We start from the raw sequence: 20,687 nt of genomic DNA on the forward strand, positions 1-20,687 counted from the left end.
TTACCTTTTTTGAGACAGTAATAATAACAGCCCCAATACACGTTAGTTGAAAGCCGGTCAAAGCCACAGATTTTGGGAGGATCGCTCGGCCATCTGCTGTGTAGGGGCACCTCCCGCCTCTTCCCCGATAGGAGAGAGAAGGACCGGGCAGGTGGAGTGGCAATGCCTGATACTTTTGTTCTCAGGGGAGATTGTTGTGAGTTCATTCTCTCCTTCACCTTTGATGTCTGATGAACTCCCTCTGCTGGTGAAGAGAGGTAGTGAAATTGATTGGGATGGGAAGAACCTGTCATCTGAACAGGCGGAGTGTGATTGGACATCTGGAATTTCTGAGTGGATATAAGGCAGCCGACGCCCTGCAGGGCTGCTGTTGATCCTTTCTGCTCTGAGCTCTTGCATCCAGTTTTGTTCTTGTCTACTAAAAGCTAAGTTTTTGCCCTGCTAATATTCCATGAGATTTTGTCTGGTTTCCTTAGTGTTTGTATTCAGCCAGTCCTGGTTGGGACTGGCTGAATTCCATTTTTGTCTCTGATCAGTTGATCTCTTTGCTCTGTTTTCAGAATATACCTGAGTGCTGATATAGTGATTTTTGTCTAGTGACTTCAGGGCCTTTTTCCCTATCAGATGGTTGGGACATTTTTGGAAGGGTTTTTTGCGGATTGCAGCCAGCATCTTTTCTGTCCTGTCCTATCTAATTAGTTGGGCCCCATCGTTTGCTCAGTCTGCATTTCTGTCTGTGTTTGTGTTTTCATCTGTTTTTCACCGACAATACATGTTGGGGGCTGTCTATTGCTTTGGGGTCTGCTCTGGGGCAGTTTAGATTTCCCCTTTCCTACTTTAGGCTTATGTAGTTCTCCGGCTGTGACGAGGGGTCTAGGGCACCATAGGAACCCCCCACGGCTACTGTTAGTTGTGGTGTATAGGATCAGGGGTCTGCAATCCGATAGCTACCAACCTCTCCGGTTTTCTGGACTTAGCTTGTATTTTTGTTTTCTCCTCCTCCGGTGACTCATTCATAACAGGAGATAATCTCAAAATACCCAGCACTCACAAGTATGTGGAGTCGGGAGTGATAGCCTTTGGCCGAACATTCAGCACACGGCTACCCAATGTGTATAGTCAGCTTTTTCAATCTCGTGTAGCATTACAACTGGAGAATATGAAACCATCCTCAAATCCGAATTTGCCATATTCATGGCTTTTTTGTACTCTATTCGTGCAGAATTTATGTTTGACGATCAGTCCCGAACATATTCGCTCAACTCTAAACCCACTGACGTTTGGTGAATACTGCAAATACAATATTCGCCGGCGATCGTAATCCGAACCAAATTTTGCAAAATTGGCTCAACTCTTGTCACAACCCCTATCTCCTGTGGCATTGCTTACTCCCAACACTACATTGATAGCTATACGATAGGGATTCATTTTTATAATAGACATTACCAGAATTTTAATGCCAGGTAACACAAGAATACAAACCATCTTGCAGCAAGAATTCAAACCAAAATTTATTTGCATAAAGTAAAATATGAAAAAGGCAACTTCACAAAAAAACAAAAAAAAAAAAACAAAGAAACCTTCACAATGTTGATAATAAATGGAGTATTCAGAAATACAAAAAATAAATGCATACCTATTTTTCCCATTAAAGAAATTATTTCTGATTTGAATCCCCAGGAACCCTCTTGGCAGTGAACCTGTCAGACACCTGATGTGGGAGTTTTCAAATTAGGCCAGGATCACAAATTGCTATGCAGCCGCACGCTCCGCTCCCAAGTGCAGGCGGCAATGCCTGGTATTAACATGCGAGATTCGTCCGAGTTTCTCGCATGTGTGATCCCAGACTTAAACCAATTGTCAGTGGTAAGAACATTTTATTTGCTGCCGATGTGCAAAACAGCAATTGGTGTGAAGAAACCGAGACACTGTTCATAGGACGGCACTTTTTATTGCAGCTTATCCCATTTTACATCAATGAAGTTACAATACTGAGCTAATCCCATGGACACGAGTATCTAATTATCCATTTATTAGATTTGCTGGCGTTTATATTATACTAGCTGAAGAGCCCGGTGTTGCCTGGGCATAGTAACCAACTGTGGTTAGTTATAACAAATTATAATGATTATATTGCACATAAAAACCGTGCATCTAATCCTATCCTGTGTGATACTGACTGCTGAGCCGTGTATCTGGGTCACCCTCCCAGGGCTGTGGGGTAATCGGTACCGGGCCGGTCACTCAAGGGGAAAGGTGTCACAGCAGCGGTGACCCGGTCCGTGGCCCTGGGCACCCAAGTAAAAGGGAGATTGAATGGTGGATTGTAGTTGATTAAATGAATAGTTCGTGACGCCACCTGTGGTGTTTGGCAAGGAGGTGTTAAGCCGACGCTGCATGCAGATCCTCTGGGACTGATGGTATGATGCAGCAAAGATGTAAAAGCTCCCCACAGGTGAAGCTGTAGTCCCAGGGCAGTGTAGATGTGGAGGCCAAGGGGAGATGTAGGTCAGGCGGTGTTGGGCACCAAGATGTAGCAGTGCCGGGTGTGTTGGCGCAGGAATAAGTGGAGGACACCAGGGCATGTAGTTCCAAAGCTTTACTCACAGTCTGTTGTGCAAACAGGTGCCTGCCTCTGTGCTGTGTCCTCCAGGTCAGGGACTCAGTCAACCTCCAGGCCAGGTGGAATACTCCTTTCCAACACTCCGCCAACATGTGCCTTTCTGAACGTCTCCTCTTATAGCGCCTATAAATGAAGTACTCCCAGTACTGAGTTACACTGGAGTTTCTCCTGTCCGATGTTCTTATGAACTTTCCTTGTACGGCAGACAGCTGTAGCCTGCTTCGGGGACTTCTTGCTTCCTAGTCCCAGCTCACTATCAATGTTGCTGTTGTGCCACCAAGTCTGATGTGGGAATAAAGTATTGCTAACTTCTTTTCCTCCGGTGTCTGCTGCAGGATCATTAGTATCCATACAACCTCGGGGACCGGGCCCCGGCCTTGCACTTAGAACTCCTAGGCAGGGTTCTTCTCTAACCCACGTCCTCTGTTCTGTCTTTTACTCCTCACATTCTGTACTAATCCTTTCTTTCTATGGAACAATCAGGTTTTCGTTCTATGTCTATTTCTTGTGCCAGCAGACCCAGGTCACTGTGGCCTGCTGCAGCACTTCCTTCATCCATCCATCTCCCGGGGATCTTCTCTGTCTCACTCTCTGTCCTTCTGCATCCTCACTCACTCTCAGTGACTGGCTGAATGACTGAATGCCTATGACTGAATGACTGACTACTAACTAACTGCTGAATCCTAAACTCTTCTCTCTCTTTTAATGTAAACTCAACTCCACCCACCTCCCAGCACGTTTCGTGTTCCAAGCAGGGAGCCACCAATGGGTGCTTTGCTATACTCCAAGCAGGGAGCCGCTGAAGGTGCTTTGCTACACTACTTTGTGGTGTGGGGTGCAGGTGTTGGAGTGTGGTTAGGAGCTTCCCACCTTACCTGGATGGTGGGGCACCACACCTCAGGAGGAGGTGCAGTACCTCTGTGGCAACCGAGCCTCAGGGGCGCCACATATCTAATCCTATTCTGTGTGATACTGTCTGCTGAGCCGTGTATCTAATACTATTCTGTGTGATACTGTGTGCTGAGCTGCGTATCTAATCCTATCCTGTGTGATTCTGTCTGCTGAGCCATGTATCTATTCCTATCCTGTGTGATACTGACTGCTGAGCTGTGTATCTAATCCTATCCTGTGTGATACTGACTGCTGAGCTGTGTATCTAATCCTATCCTGTGTGATACTGCCTGTTGAGCCATGTGTCTAATCCTCTCCTGTGTGATACTGACTGCTGAGCTGTGTATCTAATCCTATCCTGTGTGATACTGACTGCTGAGTCGTGTATCTAATCCTATTCTGTGTGATACTGTCTACTGAGCTGTGTATCTAATACTATTCTGTGTGATACTGTGTGCTGAGCTGCGTATCTAATCCTATCCTGTGTGATACTGCCTGCTGAGCCATGTATCTATTCCTAGCCTGTGTGATACTGACTGCTGAGCTGTGTATCTAATCCTATCCTGTGTGATACTGACTGCTGAGCTGTGTATCTAATCCTATCCTGTGTAATACTGCTTGCTGAGCCGTGTATCTAATCCTATACTGTGTGATACTAATTGCTGAGCTGTGTATCTAATCCTATACTGTGTGATACTAATTGCTGAGCTGTGTATCTAATCCTATCCTGTGTGATAGTGACTGTGGAGCCGTGTGTCTAATTCTCTGCTGTGTGATACTGACTGCTGAGCCGTGTATCTAATCCTATGCTGTGTGATACTGACTGCTGAGCCATGTGTCCAATCCTCTCCTGTGTGATACTGACTGCTGAGCTGTGTATCTAATCCTATCCTGTGTGATACTGACTGCTGAGCTGTGTATCTAATCCTATCCTGTGTGATACTGGGCTCCCCCTGCAGTCTGTGTCAGAGGGTGGTCTGTATTGGCACGGTAATAAATTGTGTTATTTCCAGCTTTACAGACGGACGATAACACCATAGAAATGATAAGAATAATAGGCCTCAGTTACCACAACTGCCTACAAAGAAAACTGTTGCTGATAGCAACCAATCACAGCTCATTTTTCATCTTTTAAACAGCTTTGGGACAGCGTGGCGAGTTTTGAGTGGCCACTTTTGTGTTTGGACTTTTATGTGGCGAGGTTGGTGTATGTGTGGTGAAATGTGTGCTGAGGGTGGTATATGTGTTGAAGCACGTGGTAGTGTGTGGTGCATTTTGTGTGTGTGTTCATATCCCCGTGTGTAGTGAGTATCCCATGTCAGGGCCCCACCTTAGCAACTGTACGGTATATACTGTTTGGCGCCATCGCTCTCATTCTTTAAGTCCCCCTTGTTCACATCTGGCAGCTCTCAATTTGCCTCCAACACTTTTCCTTTCACTATTTCCCCATTATGTAGATAGGGGCAAAATTGTTTGGTGAATTGGAACGCGCGGAGTTAAAATTTCGCCTCACAACATAGCCTATGACGCTCTCTGTGCCCAGGTGTGTGACTGTGCTAAATTTTATGGCTGTAGCTACGATGGTGCAGATGCCAATACATACATACACTTTTTCCCCATTTTGTAGATAGGGGTAAAATTGTTTGGTGAATTGGAACGCGCGGAGTTAAAATTTCGCCTCACAACATAGCCTATGACGCTCTCTGTGCCCAGGTGTGTGACTGTGCTAAATTTTATGGCTGTAGCTACGATGGTGCAGATGCCAATACATACATACACTTTTTCCCCATTTTGTAGATAGGGGTAAAATTGTTTGGTGAATTGGAACGCGCGGGGTTAAAATTGAGAAAGTTTAGCGCATAAACTTGGCCATTTTATGCACTAAACTTTCTCAATTTTTCATATTTCTAATGCAGTAATGCAATTCATTATTCATTTTTCATGTTTGCATGGTTTGGCGCTACAGTGTGCTTCATTTTTTGCTTGAATGTGCCAAATTTTATGGCTGTAGCTGCGACGGTGCGGATGCCAATCCCGGACATACACACATACAGTACATACACTCCCACATTGAGCTTTATATATTATATAGTACGGTGTTGTGTACACAACTGTATTATGGCTCCATACAAGCAAAGCGTTGTATAATCATAGCCAAACTAGAGAGCCAGTTCTGCACCTCTAGGTCTCATATGGAGGATTTTTTCATGGCATCCATATTTTTTTTTTGGATACCATTTATAGAGCACCATATGGCGGCACAATGGCTAAGTAGGACGTTCCAACAGGGACTACTGTCTATGTCTTGAGGCTTTACTCTCACACTTGACAATATGGATCAGGCATGTGTTGTCGAATGCAGTATTTTTTCCCCCACATTTCTCTCCATATTGTAACCCTTTTGCTCAGCGTTGACCATTTTTCATGTAGTAGATTCGTTTTTGGTTAAAGCATTAACCAATTTTGCAGAAAAGCAAATGAAAAAAAACCAAAAAAAAATGCATGCTTAAACTAATTAAAAATCTTTTTTTTGTTTTTTTCTTAAATAAACGTCTATGTGGTAAAAATGGTACCAATACCGAGCTGTTGCCACATGCTGGGCCTTTTAGAAAAAAAAATAAAGAAAAAGTAAAATATATATTTACAGGTCACTTTTTCTTCTCTTTTTGCAAGTGACATGTAAATTAAATCATGAACATCTACTGCCAAATTTAAAAAAAAGAAAACGAATCTAAAATAAGCAAATGTGAATGAGCCCTTGGCATAAAAGACTGCGGACTACTAGCCAAAAAATCGGGCCAGATTCAGCTTTTTAGTGCAACTATATTGTATGCGACAGGCATTTATTTAGGGGGATGGGGGCACGTGAGGAAAGCCTTAAAAAAAAGGGTATTCCCATCGCCAAGATCCTACCCCAATATGTAGTAGGTTTAATAATAATAATATCAAATACCTCCAATTAGAAAGGTAGTATAGTTCTCCTGAGATGCTATGTCCCTTTCCTTAGGCATCCATGGTTACGGCCACTCATATAGTGGCACTTATCTAGTTGCTAGTGGTCGTAACCATGGAAACCTAGGCTACAGCAATGCCCTGCACATGAGGAAAGAGACATGGCAAATAAGAACTATGCTACATTTCTAATAGGGGCATTTGATAATACAGGGTGGGCCATTTATATGGATAAACATGGGTGGGCCATTTATATGGATACACCATTGTTTTTCCTGTGAAATTCTCAATAAGTTTGTCACATGACCCTCTTCCCATTTATTTTAGGTGTATCCATATAAATGGCCCACCCTGTTTATTGGGATAGAATCTTGGAAATGGGAATACCCCTTTAAGGCCTAAATACGCAATTGATTACTTTTGTTTGATCCTGACGAAATGTGATGTCAGGGAAGAGAAAAAGGCTTGAAATTTAAAGGACCCGACTTGTGTCAGAGGAGTGTGTAGGTGGTAAAGGGAGAGATCACTGACGGCAGAATGAGCAGTGGTCCATTTGCCATCATAAGTTTATGGCCAGCTTTAGGTCTACAGCTCCCACATGAGTGACAGGTTCACGTAGTTACACGTCTACAACAGTTTAGTAGGTTGCAGTAATGCTGCAGTTACACGGCCCCAGAGGGCCACCAGTATACAATTCCTAATTACATTTATACATTTTGTATAATTTAAAGGGAATCTATCATGTTAAAAAAGGCAAACCTATACCTACAAGGCGGATACCCTGGTACATATGTGGTGCCCCTGAGGGTTCAGTCGCCACAGAGGTACTGCACCTCCTTCTGAGGTGTGGTACCCCACTATCCAGGTAAGGTGGAGACACCTGACCACACTCCAACACCTGCACCCAGCACAGACACTTTAGAATAGCAGAGCACCCTGTAAGCCAGCTGCTTTGGTTCATGAAGGGTGCTGGAGAAGTGGGTGGAGCTTAGACTGCACAAGAGAGCGGGAGAATGTTAGGAAAGGGTCAGTGAGAGAGAGAAGATCCCGAGAGAGGGATGGAGTGGAAGCAAGTGCTGCAGCAAACTGTTGTGAGTCGGAGCTGTTGGCACGTGGATCGCCCGCCAGGGCAGTGTGGTACTGGGCCGGTATCTCAGAGGGAAGTGTCACAGTAGCGGTGACCCGGTCCGTGGCCCTGGGCGTCCATGTAAAAGGGGTTAAGCGTGGCTGGTTAAAGTCTATAAGTGGATGATACGCGATGCCACCTGTGGTGCTCGGCAATGAAGGGGTTAATCCGACGCTGCAGGCAGATTCTCTGGGACAGATGGTATAAGGCAGCAAGATGTAATAGCTCCCCACAGGTAGAGCTGTAGTCCCAGGGCAGTGAGAATAGGTGTTGAGGAAGAGGGTGCAGTGTTAGGCACAGAGATGTAGCAGAACTGAGGGGGTTGCAGGAAGAAGGCAATGACACAACAGGGTGCAGTTTCCTTTACCTTTACTTTGCTTTGCAAAGTCCAGGATCCAGATTGCAGATGGAACAGGAGTTGGCTAGCCTGGAAGCAACTCAGGAATCTCTCTATGCAGATGAGTTGTGTAGTCTCTTTTCTAGCGCTTATCTGAGGTACATGCAGTACTGAGTTACACTGAAGATCCTCTTGCTTGCTCTCTTTTAGAACCCCCTCGTATGGCAGACAGCTGTATCCTCCTTCTTCTGGCTCACACGTTGCTGTTGTGCCTCCTAGTCTTATGTGTGAACAGAGCATTTACAGCTTCCTATTCCTCCGGTTTCTGCTGCAGGAACATCAGTTTCTCAAACTTCTCGGGACCGGACCCCGGAACCATGCGCCACGCTAGAAGTGAGCCTGAACTCTGCTCAATCCTCCAGCTCTTCTCCTCTCATCCACACACTACGCCCTCCTCACACGAACTAACTAAACTTCCCCTTCCTGGCCTCCAGAGAGCAGCTCTTTCCCCAGTTTTGGTTCAGAGCTCCCTCTGCTGGCCTGGAGTGGGAACTGTGCTGTGTGTTGTATTTACCTGACAGAGAGACCCTTTATTGCTTCCAAAAGCATGACATCACACTCCCTAGGAGGAAGGTAATGCCACTGTGGCGCCCATACTCCTGGGGGCGCCACAGCACGGGAAAGAGCAAGAGAAAGCCTGATTCTCCAGAAGGAAGATAGATTAGTATGGAACATGGGGAGAAGAGAACTGAGGATAAGGGTGAGAGCAGAGCCCTTCCTTAAGTTAAAGCGCATGGTCCGGAGTCCGGTCTCCGAGGTTGTATGGATACTGATGTTCTTGCAGCAGAACCTGGAGGAAAAGAAGCTGTCACCACTTTATTCCCACCTAAGACTTGGGGGCCTTCTGTCTCCCTGTCTCCCTCTTCTGGTGTGATGTCACTTCCTTCTTCTTCTCCCTGTGTCTCATTCTCCATCTTGGCTTCATTAGAAGCACATGTGTTTTCAGCCTGTCTGAAGAAAGTCTTTTTTACCTGCTGCTGTTTGTATGCATTCATCAAGAATTCTTAAAGAAATCAAAGTCTCTTCTGGATTCTTCATAAGGCCGGGGTCACACTAACCGACGCAAAATACGGTCAGTAGTTTACATGCATAATACGGATGAATGACCCCTAAATAGTGCTCGGTATGTCATCCGTAAGGCTAGTTTCACACTTGCTTTTTTTTGCTGCGCGTTTTTCCCGCAAAAAAACGCATAAAAAAACGCATACAAATGCATACAAACGCTGCGTTTTTTTCAAGCATTTTTATGCGCATGCAGGAAAAAAACGCAGCGTTTTTGTGCGTTTGTATGCGTTTTTTGTGCGTTTGCGTTTTTTTACAGACTTTGGAAAAACCCCAAAAAAAAGAAAAAACAACCATTCAACAACACACAAGACCAATGGGACTTCATTGTGGGTGTGGTATGTTAATATATAGACCCTGTCTACAGTATTCTTCACATTTGCTTGATTCTTCTCGTGACCATGGATCTGCGCTGGAAGAGTTTTCACTTCAACTTGGATTTGGACATCGCGATGGCTCAGGCGTATGCAGTTGCTTGCCATGAACAAAGGAAGAGAGAGAGGCAGCGAAGACGGCGGCGTATGTGGATACATCCGATTGTTGAACTCCGGGAGAGCCGTGGGGCATACCACACCCTCTACAGCGAGCTCCAGTCAAACCCGGAGAAATTTACAGATTATATCCGGATGTCCCACGAAAGTTTCATGGATTTGCTTGCTCGTGTCCAACAATCCATCCGGAGACAGGACACACAGCTCCGTCGTGCGATTCCTCCTGAGGAACGGCTACTGGTGACATTACGGTATGTTTTAAAAACCAAGGGGTGCGGTCTGATGGTTTTTTTTTAAATTTAGTATTCAAAACCTTGGGTAATTAGTTTTCGTGAATGTACTAATATTTTATTTTATAGTTTTTTAAAATAATATACATAAATATTAATTTTACTTCTTTGTCTGTTCACAGATTCCTGGCGACTGGAGAAACCCTATCTTCACTACACTTCCAGTACCGTATTGGAATCTCTACCTTGTCTGGAATTGTTGCTGACACCTGCCGGGCTCTCTGGAATGTTCTTTGTCCAGAATTTATGCCCCTGCCCACCGCTGAAAAGTGGATGGAAATTGCTGACAAATTCTGGACAATATGCAATTTTCCCAACTGTTTGGGAGCTGTTGATGGTAAACACATACGGATCATCAAACCCCAAAGAACGGGATCTGAGTACTATAATTACAAAAAGTACTTTTCAATAGTACTCATGGCGATTGCGGATGCCGGATGTATGTTTGTAGCAGTGGACATTGGAGCATTTGGCCGTGGTAATGACTCACAGGCTTTTAAAAACTCAGACATGGGCCGGAGGTTGTATGGCAACCAATTTAATTTCCCTATGCCTCTTCCTCACACCGAAGCTCCGCCACTGCCCTTTGTAATGGTTGGCGATGAGGCTTTTCAAATGTGCGGAAACTTACTGAAACCCTACTCCAGCCGGGACTTGGACCACACCAAAAAAATATTTAATTACAGGCTGACCAGGGCCAGAAGAACTGTCGAGTGTGCTTTTGGGATTCTTGTCTCCATATGGCGAATTCTGGGCACGGCCATTAATCTTAAACTTGAAACAGTCGATGAGGTGGTGAAGGCCTGTGTGGTTCTACATAACTTTGTGATGGCTAAAGAGCACCCGACCTTTGAACTGGACGATGATGCTCCTAACCCATTGCCTGAATTCACTCAGCACACTCTCAGGTCATCCGTTGAAGTTGGCCAAATGAGGGACCAATTTGCGGCCTACTTTATTTCTGATGTAGGACGGGTGCACTGGCAAGATGAAATGGTGTAATGTTTTTGTTTGTTTATGGTAATAAAAAACCTTATTTGATACCATTACTGAGTGCACTATATTTTTTAAACTCCAATTAAATAAAAATATATTGGAACGAGCAAAGCTGCAGGCCATGAATCGGGAAACCAATTTTTTTCAAGAGAAAATTGTGCAACTAGTTGAAAAAAAAGTATGTGATTTTCTCAAAACACAACCCTCAAAACCCAACCCCAATGAAAGTCCATGGGGAATACAAGTCAGCATTGAGTGGATGAATGTAATCTGCTCCATTCCAACTTACAAGTTATTACACTAGGCCTTGGAATGACTATACTAGGCCGTGGTATTTCAAATATGAGTATAGTAGGCCTTGGGCCTACTAGTATAGTCATATGTGAAATACCACGGCCTAGTATAGTCATACCAAGGCCTACTCGATTTTTGCCAACTAGGATCTTGTTTCACGAAAAACAAACTGGTGAAACTTGACAAGTTTCAACAGTTTGTTTTTCATGAAACCAGATTCTAGTTGGTAAAACTCGAGTATTACACTAGGCCTTGTAATGACTACACTAGGCCGTGGTATTTCAAATATGAGTATAGTAGGCCTTGGAGCTAGTAGTATAGTAATATGTGAAATACCACGGCCTAGTATAGTCATACCAAGGCCTACTGTAATAACTCGATTTTTAACAACTAGCATCTTGTTTCACAAAAAACAAACTGGTGAAACTAGAAAGAAACTTATTTTTTAGACAAGTTTCAACAGTTTGTTTTTCATGAAACCAGATTCTAGTTGGTAAAACTAGAGTTATTACACTAGGCCTTGGAATGACTACACTAGGCCGTGGTATTTCAAATATGAGAATAGTAGGCCTTGGGGCTAGTAGTATAGTAATATGTGAAATACCACGGCCTAGTATAGTAATACCAAGGCCTACTTGATTTTTACCAACTAGGATCTTGTTTCACGAAAAACAAACTGGTGAAACTTGACAAGTTTCAACAGTTTGTTTTTCATGAAACCAGATTCTAGTTGGTAAAACTAGAGTTATTACACTAGGCCTTGTAATGACTACACTAGGCCGTGGTATTTCAAATATGAGTATAGTAGGCCTTGGGGCTAGTAGTATAGTAATATGTGAAATACCACGGCCTAGTATAGTCATACCAAGGCCTACTGTAATAACGCGATTTTTAACAACTAGCATCTTGTTTCACAAAAAACAAACTGGTGAAACTAGAAAGAAACTTATTTTTAAGACAAGTTTCAACAGTTTGTTTTTCATGAAACCAGATCCAAGTTGGTAAAACTCGAGTTATTACACTAGGCCTTGGTATTACTATACTAGTCCGTGTTATTTCACATATGACTATACTAGGCCTTGGGTTGGTTTTTAACATGTATTTACCCATCAGTGTGTGTGAGCGGCGCAAACAACATTAATGAAACTTTGTAATGGTGAACCACAAATGTAAATTTATTTTTAATCACAAAAATAAACCAAAAAATTATTTTTTCCGGCGTTTGGGGGCAGATGGTTTCAATTTGGGGGTGTGCAGGGAATATGCAACACTTGCAGTTGAAGACGGTGTTTGAGGGGAAGGGGCAACAAAACTTGTGGGGGAAGGTAGTCCAGTTAAGGGAATTAAACTAGGAACACTTGGAGGAGAGGAAATCTGTTCAGGTACATTAGTTGTAATGGCATGTCGCCGTAGGCTTGTGTGCCTGGACCGACTTTGGCCCAATGCCCGCCTTGATAGATTTCGCCTTGAACTAGGGGCAAATATTGAATGTAGGTCCCCCGTCTGCTGGTGTGGTTGCTGCTGCTGCTGAGGTGGCTGCTGCTGCTGCTGAGGTGGCGGCTGCTGCTGAGGTGGCTGCTGCTGCTGCTGAGGTGGCTGCTGCTGCTGCTGAGGTGGTTGCTGCTGCTGCTGAGGTGGCTGCTGCTGCTGCTGAGGTGGCTGCTGCTGAGGTGGCTGCTGCTGCTGAGGTGGCTGCTGCTGCTGTTCTTCGTTGGCAGTGCTCGTCCTTGCAGGAGGACTGGTGGCGGCAGTGATGGTCCAGGTTTGCAGAGTGGTGGTGGCAGGGCTACTACATGTTGTTGTAGCGGCAGGGCTGTTCCATGTTTGCCTAGTGGTGGCTGAGCTCCACGCATGCATGGGAGTGGCGGTGGTGCTCCAGACAGGAGCAGCGCTTGCCATGGTGGTGTCGGTGAAGTGACCAGCTGCACTCAGACTTGTGGTGGTGTAACGGTGGGTGTCCTGGCTTTGAATAGAGGTGTCCGTGCAGTGGTATGCAGCACAAGTCGGTAGTGAGGTGAAGCGAGTCAATGGTGGCACAGGTGGAAATGACACCACTGACTGCTGACCGTACCGATTATGCTGCATAGCCTGCAAGAAAGCATTGTTGCAGGCCTGCAGCACATTCAGCTGTTGCTCAGGACTAAGGTGTTCCGCCATGCCCTTTTCAATCTTACTAAAAAAATGGTGTGCTGGTCTGTTGAGGTCGGCCTCCAGACAGTCAAGGCGCTGTTCTACAGAATTGAAGCGGTGTTCAAAGTGGTTAAAACCACGTTCCATGAGTGCAAAACTGCTTTCAACTCTGTCGGACAGTGACTGGAGGCTGGAATTAAAGGCCTCGCTCAAATGCATAAACTCGGGCAAGACATTCCGGTCCAAGGCCCTCTGCCGCTGGCGGGTAGTGCCCGCATAACCAGTGGCAGAGACCTGGGACAGGGGAACACCTGATGGCCCAGCTTCCTGGTCACCAGCTGTGTGTGTGGTTGACCTGCAAGGTGCTTCCTGGCTGTCGGATGGCTGGGACGGGTCAGAGGACGTCCGAGGAAGGACCGCTCCAGGGCCAGGTTGCAGGGTGCTGCTCCAGGTGCTGTGGAAGAAAGGAAAATCATTACTACCATGCCTTTACAAGAAGCATCAGCTGTGGATTAGAAAAACACAGATTAATAAAAATAAAAACCCAAAATTTATAATACTTACGATCTCGTGGCAAGGACCGGTCTTAGGAACTGCAACGCGTGATAGTGACGGTATCTAGTTCTGGTCCTTGACGCAGATCCACTGCGAACCTGGCCCTCAGCACGAACATCACTGTTGAAGCGGTCCTTGATCGAACGCCAACGTGTTCGGACTTTGTCCACTGTTGTTAAAAAAAAAACAGTGCCGTCAAGGACAACAGTCAATGCGGCACAATGTAGCAATACAATACTCAAAGCAGTCACTGTAGACCCCGATGACACTGTTGGGTTTCCTGCTAGAATACACCTAGCACGAAACCCAACAGTGCCGTCAAGGACAACAGTCACTGCGGCACAATGTAGCAATACAATACTCAAAGCAGTCACTGTAGACCCCGATGACACTGTTGGGTTTCCTGCTAGAATATGCCTAGCACGAAACCCAACAGTGCCGTCAAGGACAACAGTCACTGCGGCACAATGTAGCAATACAATACTCAAAGCAGTCACTGTAGACCCCGATGACACTGTTGGGTTTCCTGCTAGAATACACCTAGCACGAAACCCAACAGTGCCGTCAAGGACAACAGTCACTGCGGCACAATGTAGCAATACAATACTCAAAGCAGTCACTGTAGACCCCGATGACACTGTTGGGTTTCCTGCTAGAATACACCTAGCACGAAACCCAACAGTGCCGTCAAGGACAACAGTCACTGCGGCACAATGTAGCAATACAATACTCAAAGCAGTCACTGTAGACCCCGATGACACTGTTGGGTTTCCTGCTAGAATACACCTAGCACGAAACCCAACAGTGCCGTCAAGGACAACAGTCACTGCGGCACAATGTAGCAATACAATACTCAAAGCAGTCACTGTAGACCCCGATGACACTGTTGGGTTTCCTGCTAGAATATGCCTAGCACGAAACCCAACAGTGCCGTCAAGGACAACAGTCACTGCGGCACAATACAGAGCAGGGAAATACTCACTAAACGCCTTTTTGGAGGATGCTGTGGCGCTGTCCCAGCCATCCATCAACGCTGCGGCCACCTCATTCCATAGCCGCCGGGTCACCACAATGTCCTTGTGCAGCCGGTCACGGCTGTCCCACAACGGCGAACGCTCCTGGACCAGGCTGATGAGCTGCTCATTATCCAGGTAGACGTCTTCATCCCGTTGTGGAACCTAGACAAAACACATTCATTAGAATAATCAAATTTAAATTGAATAAAAAGTTACAAAAAAAGAAACATAAAAAAGAGTAAAAATAGAAGATAAAAAATAAAGAACATTACAAATCATTTGATACATACATTCCGTATCACCACCGGGACTTGGCTTCGCTGCTCCTGCTCTTCGCCCTCACTAGTCCCGTCCGCAGAAGATGATGATGACGATGTCTTAAAAAAGTTGAAAAAAACGTAAGAGATTTGGAGAAGCTGCAGATATACTTACCAGATGCACGAAAATAATCACCTCACGGTCTGCTTGCGCCAATTCCTGCCGCGATGGGGAATACTCGGATTCTGAAGACATACTGCATGTAAAAATAATAAAAATCATTAGTACATACATAATTTAAAAGGACAGGCATATAATGTAATATACTCACATTCTTCGCTGATAGAAGATGGGTTCCTTGTTGACTGTCTGCTCTCCAATCTGTCAGTGTAGTAGTGGCAGAGTTTTGGCAGGCACCTCCTTTATATAGACTTTTTTTTTTTGACTTTAGAAGATTATAACTAGTACAACAAGTGGACACCACCAAAAAAACGCAGCGCTAAAAAAACGCTTACATGCGCATGCCAGTGCGCACGTATGCGCATCCATAGGCTATAATGGCCATTTTTAGCGCAAAACGTGCGCATACGTGCACATGCGCTTTTTTGCAGGGCCAAAAAATGCAACATGCTGCGTCTGGAAAATACAAACGCACACCCCAAAAAAACGCAGCGCATGAAAATCGCATACGTGCGCATGCCAGCGCGCAGGTATGCGCACCCATGTTAAATATAGGGGAAAAAACGCATGCGCACGTAAGCGTTTTTTTCCAGCGCAAAAAAACGCAAATGTGAAACCAGCCTAAGCAAGGTGTGGTTGCGTATTTTGCGCATGTCTGCATCCGTATGTAATCCGTATGACATTCGTATGGCGAGATTTTCTTGCCGCCTTGCAAAATGGACATATAATGGAGCCCTATGACAGGGTTTATAACAGATATGAAATAGATATAGACACATAGAATGCATGTAAGTCAATGGGGAAGAAAAGTCGGGCGTGAGAGGAGGACAGGAAACACACCAACAGTGTCCATTTGAATGCCAAAAGCATAAATTCTTATTACTGAAGCTTGTCACCCTTTATTTACTTCATAATACTAGTTACGCACTGAAAAATGGGGGTTATTTGGCTAAAGTTGTGGGGGGGTAGGGCTGGCTCCAGGTTTTCATGTGCCCTGGGCTTAAGAGCGCCCCTTTAACACATACCACAACTCATGCTGCTCCGATACGGCAGAGAAATAGTGGTATACTACAAAGGAAAATACTTCACTTTTTACATCTCATGACGAGGCCCATCTATTTCTCCATACAGAATCATTGGTCCCATATAATGTTTGAAACAGTATATGATGAGCTCCAAATAATGCTACAGTATATGTTGGTCCCAATGGATGAAGCTCCACTGTCTTATGGGCCCAAATAATGCTCCATACATAATGGGCCCCATTTCTAATGCTCTAGTGTATAATGGGCCCTGTAAATCCAGTGTCTGATGTCCACCTTTGGAATGTTCCAGTGTATGGTGGGCCCCATCTATCATTCTCCAGAGTATAGTGCTCCCCAAAACTTGCTGTCCCAACATTGAAAACAATGAAATAAGTCTCCTCGCTAGGGAATCCCTGTACTAGTCTGGACTTCTCGTCGTCCCCATCTTCCATCTCACTGCACAGTATTTCAACCTTGCAAGTGCTGTGATCCTGAGCAAGCAGGGGGGCCCCACTCGTTGGCGACAGCACTGGCACAGGGCCCCTGATAGTACGGTGGTGTGTCTGACGGCGGGTGGGCCGAACCTGCACTTTCATCTGCAGCTTCCTCTTTGTCACCGTGTAAGATGGAACAGTATATGGGAAGGGTAACCTGAGTTTCATCAGGGTCAGATTCAGGCTGTGTAGAGTGCGAGGGGAATGTAGTGGTCTGGGTCAATGTACCAGCAGATTCATCGAGCAGTGGCTGGGCATCAGGGCACTTGTGTCGCCCCATGGAGTACGGTCGCCACAGTGGCATTACCGTCCTCCTAGGGAGTGTGATGTCATGCTTGGGAGCAACGAAGGATCTCTCTAGCAGGTTAACTGATTGGACGGCGTTATTCCCATGAGTCACGACCCTCCAAACAGCGTTCATGAAGGCAAAGTGTTTGATTTACGTGGGCAGTATGGTTGCAAAGCTGAACCTTAAAGGAATGTCCAGAAGGGCACCACCAGGAGTGGAGCCTGCGGCGTAATTTGACTCAACACGGGCAACCTCAACCATCCAGCAACAAAAAAGATGCACACATTGCAAGCTTAATTCCGTTAACGAAGGAGACTCCGTCATGTCCCACGGTCTGAGTCCGGCTTACTAGAGGGACACGCGAGGCTCTGGCACGTGAGATTGGCCAATAACTGGTGTGTCATGCCCTTACATGTCCGTGGCTGCATGTGCGCTACACTGAAAGGGCCAGCGTTTGTCGCTTACAGGTGCAGATAACCCGCTGAACACCGTTAGTGATGGGGATCTGGGATTACAATTATTACCAGCGAACGATGATTTCCCAATAACCGCAGTTCTGGAATTAGGCCTAACCATCATTCCTGAGAAAATGAAAAACTTACGTGTCCAAACCACAGGTGCTGTAGCTTGCTTAACAGCTCGCCAGCCGCTCTCAGGCCCTGTATGGATTACACGTGATTGCACAAAGGTGAGAAAGGGTACTGTATCACCGGATAACATGTATGGATAGCATAGTGTACACATTCAAAATATATGTCTATAGATCAGGAGGCAGGCTCAGACAGTGTCAGGCCCAGTATAGATTACACGTGATTGCACAAAGGTGAGAAAGGGTACCGTATCACCGGATAACATGTATGGATAGCATAGTGTACACATTCAAAATATATGTCTATAGATCAGGAGGCAGGCTCAGACGGTGTCAGGCCCAGTATGGATTACACGTGATTGCACAAAGGTGAGAAAGGGTACCGTATCACCGGATAACATGTATGGATAGCATAGTGTACACATTCAAAATATATGTCTATAGATCAGGAGGCAGGCTCAGACGGTGTCAGGCCCAGTATGGATTTGACGGCCCAGACTACACAGCGGAGGAGCAGGGAGAGGTAAAGATTGCAAATGCTGGGGCCCTGCCCAAGCAAGGGGGGCCCACTCGTGGGCGTCGGTACTGGCACTTGGCCCCTCATAGTACGGCGGTGTGTCTGACGGCGGGTGTGCACCACCACCGTCAGAGACACTTGATTGCACTATGAGGGACCCTGTGCCAGTGCCCGCGCCCAAGAGTCGGCCTACCCACCTGTCCAGGGCAACGGCACTCGCACGGTCTCATGCGCTAGGTGGTGACCCCGGCCATGGGGGGGAGGCAGCACAGTTAGGGAGTTTTAGAAAGTGGCATATGTTGATGTTGGACATTGAGCTGATGCAAAAGGAGAAATTGTTCAAGTCCCAAGAAGAGGAGCGCCAAAGCAAGCCATTTTTCTGTCAACCTATGTGTCATCAGGGGAAGGTGGGACAAAATCCTTGGAAGCCCATGCATGGTTCATTTTAATGAAGGTTAGATCATCCACATTTTGGGTCGACAGATGGGTCCTTTTTTCTGTCAGGATTGATCCAGCAGCACTGAAGACTCTTTCCGATAGCACACTTGCAGCTTGTCAAGCGAGCTCCTGTAGCGCTTTTTGTGCCAATTCAGGCCAGGTGTCCAGTTTAGCGGCCCAATAGTCAAAGGGGAATGACCTGTGAGGGAGAACATCGACATGGGAGGAAAAGTAGTTTGTAACCATAGTTGACAAGTGCTGTCTTTTGTCACTTTCCATCGATGCAGTATTACCAGTCGTGTGAGCGGGACTTGAAGAATCAGTCCACAACATGGTCATGAAACCCCTGTCTCCAACGCCACTTCTGATGTGTGCACCACGAACACCTCTTCCAAGCTGCCCCTGGCCCCTACGGCTCGTGTGAGAACCATCTCCGCTGCTGTGTGCTGGGAATGCCTCAACCAACCGGTTTACCAGAGTAGCTTGTTTGTTAGCCAATATTAGGTCAAGGTTCTCCTGTGGCAAGATATTTTGGAATTTGCCTTTATAGCGTGGATCCAGGATGCTGGCCAACCAGTAGTCGTCATCGTTCATCATTTTGGCAATGCGGGGGTCCCTTTTTAGGATCTGCAAGGCATAATCTGACATGTGGGCCAATGTTCCCGGTGTCAATGATGCAGTGCGACTGCTTGGTGGAGGAGCACTTTCTGGCAAATCCACATCCCTCCAGTCACGCACAAACCCTGTACCAGACCTTGCCACGCCAACATTTTCTCTGGACACACGAGAAGCATCCTCCTCCCCTAAATAATCATCCCCATCATCACCCTCCTCCTCCTCTTCCTCTTCTTCCTCCACCTCGTCCAGGAGAGGTCCCGGAGCAGACAATGGCTGACTGTCATCAAGGATTTCCTCCTCCTCAACCTCGGCTGCAGACGCCTGCTCCTTAATGTGCGTCAAAGTTTGCAAGAGCAGACGCATAAGTGGGATGCTCATGCTTATGATGGCGTCGTCTGCGCTTACCAGCCGTGTGCATTCCTCAAAACACTGAAGGACTTTACAGAAGTCTTTCAGCTTTGACCACTGCACACCTGTCAACTCCATGTCTGCCCTCAAAGTGCCTGTCCGGGTATCCTCCCACAAATGCATTACAGCCTGCCTCTGTTCGCACAGCCGCTCAACCATGTGCAGGGTGGAGTTCCACCTTGTTGCAACGTCGATAATTAGCCGGTGCTTGGGAAGGTGTAGCAATCACTGCAGCTTCTGCATACGACTGGAGTGTACGGGCGACCGGCGGATGTGCGAGCACAGTTTTCGAACCTTCTGGAGCAGGCCTGTTAACTCTGGATAATTATTGAGGGAGCACTGCACCACCAGGTTCAAGGTGTGAGCCAAGCAAGGTATGTGTCTGAGTTTTGAAAGGGCTATGGCAGCCACAAAATTACGGCCGTTATCGCTGACTACCTTGCCTGCCTCAAGATGTAGACTGCCCAGCCATGACTCAGTTTGTTGCTGAAAGTAGTCGGCCAGTACCTCCGCGGTGTGTCTGTCGCCCAAACACATCATCTTCAACACAGCCTGCTGATGCTTTCCACTAGCTGATCGATAGGGGGACACCTCGTGTGCAACACTGGCAGCTGCGGATGGAGTGCTGCTGCGACTGCACTCTGGGGACGAGCTTTCGCTTCTAGAGGAGTAGGAGGAGGAGGGTCGAACGCCTACAGCCAACTGTTTCCTATACCGTGGGCTAGGCAGCACAGTCCCACCACCGCTGTCCTCTGTGGACCCTGAATCCACCACATTAACCCAGTGCGCAGTGATGGACACGTAACGGCTCTGGCCATGCCTACTGGACCATGCATCAGTTGTGAGATGCACCTTTCCACTCACTGATTGCTTGAGTGCATGGACAATGCGGTCCTTCACATGAAGGTGGAGGGCTGGGATGGCTTTGCGAGAAAAGAAGTGGCGACTGGGTAGTTCATAGCGTGGTACTGCGTAGGCCATGAGTTCGAGGAAAGCTGCGCTTTCCACCAACCGATAGGGCATCATCTCGAGAGATTAGTTTGACAAT

The sequence above is a fragment of the Dendrobates tinctorius genome, unplaced genomic scaffold (assembly GCF_039654945.1).
Source record: "Dendrobates tinctorius isolate UK_male_01 unplaced genomic scaffold, ASM3965494v1 ptg000070l, whole genome shotgun sequence".
NCBI classification, from domain to species: domain Eukaryota; kingdom Metazoa; phylum Chordata; class Amphibia; order Anura; family Dendrobatidae; genus Dendrobates; species Dendrobates tinctorius.